The 5363-nt window shown below is 37.3% G+C and overlaps 1 pseudogene; it reads left to right on the forward strand.

Moving 5' to 3' along the window:
• Window positions 1-625: 625 nt before the first annotated feature.
• On the forward strand, window positions 626-1352 carry LOC118997380 (elongin-B-like; annotated as a pseudogene).
• The last annotated feature ends 4011 nt before the right edge of the window (window positions 1353-5363 follow it).

A 5363-nucleotide genomic window follows, 5' to 3' on the forward strand; every position in this document is an offset into this window, starting at 1 on the left:
ATTACAGGAAACATATTACATTTACACAATGAAATATATATACTGTATATATATATATACTATATATACATATAGTATATATAGTGTATATATATAGTATATATACTATATATATACTATATATATACTATGTAGCAGAAAGAAAGAAGGAGCCCCTACCCTTCATGACAGCATGGATGGATCTGGAGAGCATTATGTTAAGTGAAATAAGCCAGGCAATGAAAGATAAATACTATATGATCTCACTTATAAGTGGAAACTAATCAATAAAACAAACAAGCAAGCAAAATATAACTGGAGTCACTGAAATAAAGAACAAACTGACAGTAACCAGAGGGGGTGGGGGAGAGGGATAATGGGGGAAAACAGGGGGAAGGGTCACTAAGAAACATGTATAAAGGACTCAATGGACAAAGCCAAAGAGGGGGAAGGATTGAGGGTGGGAGGTGGAGGTTTATGGGGCAGAAATAAGTGGTAGTGGGAAAGTAGAGACAACTGTACTTGAACAACAATAAAAATAGATACATAAATAAAAAAAATGTGCCCCCTTTGGCACACACATACACACACACACACACACACACACACACACACACAAGAATATATACACTATCGAGGCAACAACAGAGCAGAAGACTTTTTAAGATTTCAAAGCATTGTCCCACCTTGGTTTATGTTAAAATAGTGATATGAATCCAACAACTCTTAAAATTCTTGTGATCTGGTACTGATTACTGCTTTGTAAAGTCCTGCCAGAAATGACTAATTGTTTTAATGGCACAGAAATTAAAAGATTCATCTAGGAACACACAATCTTTTAAATCAAATTAGTTTCACATTGTACTTCCTATATAAGTTTCTTACAAGTAAAACTTAAAAATGTGCTTTGTGGTGGTCACACTGGTATATTGAGCAGGAGAGGTAGCTGCTGCAATGGATGTGTTCCTCATGATCCAGTGCCACAAGACCACCATCTTCACAAACATCAAGGAGTCCATCAACATGTTCCAACTGATGCACATTGTCAAAGGCATCCTCAAGTGGCTGCCTCATAAGCAGCAGCTGTGCAAGGATAACCAACCTCTGGATAATAGCAAGACACTGGTAAGTGTAGCTTCACCAGGCAACAGCTCTGCTACAGGCCCCAGCCACTGTGGGGCTGGCCTTTCAGGCAAATGGTGTATTTGAGGACCTGCCCATAAAGCCCTTTTTCCAGCCTGCTAGAGCTGCCTGTTGTTTTGAAGGCACAGGACTGAGGAAGCAGTGCCAATGAACAAGCCCTTCAGTGGGGAGGCCTCACCCCCCCCCAAAAGAGATTCAGGTGCCAAAAAGAATGTGCTTTGCCATTTTAACCATCTCAAACACTATATAAAATACATTAGTACTTTAAGAAAACTAGTAGATCTTTTCCATTTCTGTATCTATCCAAAAGCTCTTTCTTTCTCCCATCGTACTAATATTAGCCTCTATTATAAAACTAAATGAACCATAACTCAGATATATCTATCGTAACCTCCTTATTAGATAAGAATTAGTCATAATAATCTGTAATAATTATAATACATTAACTTGTATGCAAATAGAGGACAAATTTTTAATTCCTGTGGGTACATTAAAACTTGATTATTTTATTCAGGACAAATTTCTAATCAAGCAAAATCAAGAAAGATCAATCAAGTGCTTTATTGTTGTCATAAGGTAAACTGACCCACTATACAATGAAACAGCAAAGAAGTTATGTTTTGAACTATAATTCTCTTTACCATTTCTGATTGGATCAACACTGAAGATCAAATCCTGGCTGGCCAGAGACAAATAAAATGGCCTGGCATGAAAAGATGAGCTCTTGGAAATTAAAATTGGAAGAACTCAAGATTCAAGTATGTAGTTAGTAGATACTGAGTCAAAACCAATGGAGAAAGGGAAGTCACAAAGTAGTATCATAGCCATGAGGTAAGCCTATGTTATGAGAAACCAATAATTATCTGTGAACAAAGACAGAGAAATAGATAAAGAGTAGACACAATAACTAACTGGCAGTGAGGAGGAAACTAAGGAGATACATAGGCAATTCATGAAGAGGAGTCAAAATTTTTGCTATTGAGCTCTTTAGCCTTGCACCTACTCCTGGTTTGGCCTGTCAGTGAATTATTTGTTTTATGGATTTCCATGAGATAACTCTCTCCATGACTGCTCTGTGTTGATCTTTACAATAATATCTCAATTGCTTGAGGCAACTGAAGTCTTTACTATCAAAACCAACACAGGCTTCATTAGCCTCTTTAGGCATGTTTAGAATTTGTAGTTGATCTTAACTAAATCACATTTCACTTACTAACTCCTAACACACAATCTTTGGTATTTTCAAATTCCTTACTTATTATTAATTAGATAATTAACAAAACAATGGCAACTCAAACAAAAGAAGATTGAGAGCTTAATAGCCAAATACAAAGTGACAGTAACTTCCAGTCTAATCTCTCACTTACTGCATAATTTGCTTCATAACTAACCCCCTGCCAGAAATGAAAAATTGGCTTTATCTTGCATACGAAATCCCATCAACTCTTAATTGGCATATTGGCTGCAGAAAAGTAAGATACTGAAAAGGATCCCAAAGCCACATTAGGCCTCAGTAGCAATATATAGAAACAGATTATCCACCTTAGGCTTAGGAGAAGTAATTGTTGGTAGATATATCACCTATCTGAATTTTCTGATTTACTCTATACTTTAAAAACAATTAGATATCATGCATTTCTCTGTATTTTTTCAAAATGATTTTGGGATTCAGTAGCAGAGTTGAAAATTGAGCTTAAGAATTTCATATTTAGCCCTGCCCAATATCACTGATGAACATAGATGCTAAAATCCTCAATAAAATATTGGCAAATCGCATCCAACAATACATCAAAAAGATCATACACCATGACCAAGTGGGATTCATCCCAGGGATGCAAAGATTGTTCAATATATGCAAATCAATAAATGTAATACACCAAATAAATAAAAACAAAGACAAAAATTATATGGTCATATCAATAGATGCAGAAAAAGCTTTTGACAAGCTTTTGATAAAGCTTTTGATAAGCTTTTGATAAGCTTTTCAAAAGCTTTTGAAAAGCTTTTTGATAAGGTTCAACACCCATTTATGATAAAGGTACTCAGAAAAATGGGAATAGAGGGAGCATTCCTCAACATAATAAAGGCCATATATGAAAGACCTACAGCCAACATCATACTCAATGGGCAAAAACTAAAAGCTTTTCCACTAAGATCAGGAACAAGACAAGGTTGCCCACTTTCACCACTTCTATTCAATATAGTATTGGAAGTTCTAGCCACAGCAATCAGGCAAGAAAAGGAAGTAAAAGGCATCCAAATTGGAAAGGAGGAAACAAAACTGGCACTGTTTGCAGATGACATGATAGTGTACATGGAAAATCCTATAGCCTCTACCAAAAAACTGCTGGAACTAATAAATGAATTTGGCAAAACAGCGGGATACAAAGTCAATATCCAGAAATCAAAGGCATTTTTGTATACCAACAATGAAGCAGCAGAAGCAGAAATCAAGAAAAAAATCCCATTCGATATAGCAAAAACAAAAATAAAATATCTGGGAATAAACCTAACCAAGGAGGTAAAAGACCTGTATGCAGAAAACTACACAACACTGAAGAAAGAAATCAAGGAAGACACAAATAAATGGAAACATATACCGTGTTCATGGATTGGAAGAATTAACATCATCAAAATGTCCATACTACCCAAAGCAATTTACAGATTCAATGCAATACCTATTAAAGTACCAATGGCATATTTCACAGACATAGAACAAACACTTCAAAAATTTATATGGAACCATAAAAGACCCCGAATAGCAGCTGCAATTTTGAGAAAGAAGAACAAAGTAGGAGGGATCACAATACCTGATATCAAACTGTATTACAAGGCCACTGTAATCAAAACAGCCTGGTACTGGCACAAAAACAGGCACATAGACCAATGGAATAGAACAGAGAGCCCAGAAATAAACCCAACTCTCTACAGTCAATTAATATTCGACAAAGGGGGCAATAACATAAAATGGAGTAAAGACAGCCTTTTCAACAAATGGTGTTGGGAGAACTGGACAGCTACATGCAAAAAAATGAAACTTGAGCACCAACTTACACCATACACCAAAATAAATTCAAGGTGGATAAAAGACTTAAATATAAGCCGTGAAACCATTAAAACCCTAGAGGAGAGCCTTGGCAAGAAAATCTCAGATATTCCACGCAGCAATATTTTTACTGATACGTCCCCTAGAGCAAGGAACATAAAGGAAAGAATAAACAAATGGGATCTCATCAAAATTAAAAGCTTCTGCATGGCTAAGGAAAACAGTATCAAGATACAAAGAGAAGCAACAGCTTGGGAAAACATATTTGCCAATGATACCTCAGATAAGGGTTTAATCTCCAAAATATACAAAGAACTCATTCGACTCCACTCAAAGAAGACAAGCAACCCGATTAAAAAATGGGCAGAGGACTTGAACAGACATTTCTCCAAGGAGGACATACAGAGGATCCAGAGACACATGAAAAGATGCTCGATATCGCTAGCTATCAGAGAGATGCAAATTAAAACCACAATGAGATACCACTTAACACCAGTCAGAATGGCTATCATAAACAAAGAAACAAACAACAAGTGCTGGAGAGGTTGTGGGGAAACGGGGACCCTAGTTCACTGTTGGTGGGATTGCAGACTGGTACAACCACTATGGAAAACAGTATGGAATTTTCTATGAAAACTAAAAATGAACGTGTCTTTTGACCCTGCAATTCCACTGTTAGGAGTATATCCTAAGAATCCTGAAACACCAATCCAAAAGAACCTATGCACCCCAATGTTCATAGCAGCACAATTCACGATAGCCAAGACTTGGAAGCAACCTAGATGCCCATCGGTCAATGACTGGATCACAAAACTATGGTACATTTACACAATGGAATTCTATGCCACAGAAAGGAAGAAGGAACTACTACCCTTTGCAACATCATGGATGGAACTGGAAAGCATTATGCTGAGCGAAATAAGCCAGGCGGTGAAAGACAAATATCATATGATCTCACCGTTAACAGGATTCTAAACAAACCAAACAAGCAAGCAAAATACGACCAATGACACCCAAATATGGAACAGGCTGACAGGGACCAGAGGGGAGAGGGGAGAGAATCATAGGGGAAAAGGGAGTGGACTCACATGAACAAGTATAAAGGACACATGGACAATAACTAAGGGTGGGGGGTGGAAAGGGGAAGGAGGCGGGGAGCATGGGGTGGGGGGCCGGCAGGGTTGGGAATATAAGA

Source organism: Sturnira hondurensis, unplaced genomic scaffold, assembly GCF_014824575.4.
Source record: "Sturnira hondurensis isolate 20B ecotype Veracruz unplaced genomic scaffold, ASM1482457v3 Scaffold0013063, whole genome shotgun sequence".
In the NCBI taxonomy this organism is placed as follows: domain Eukaryota; kingdom Metazoa; phylum Chordata; class Mammalia; order Chiroptera; family Phyllostomidae; genus Sturnira; species Sturnira hondurensis.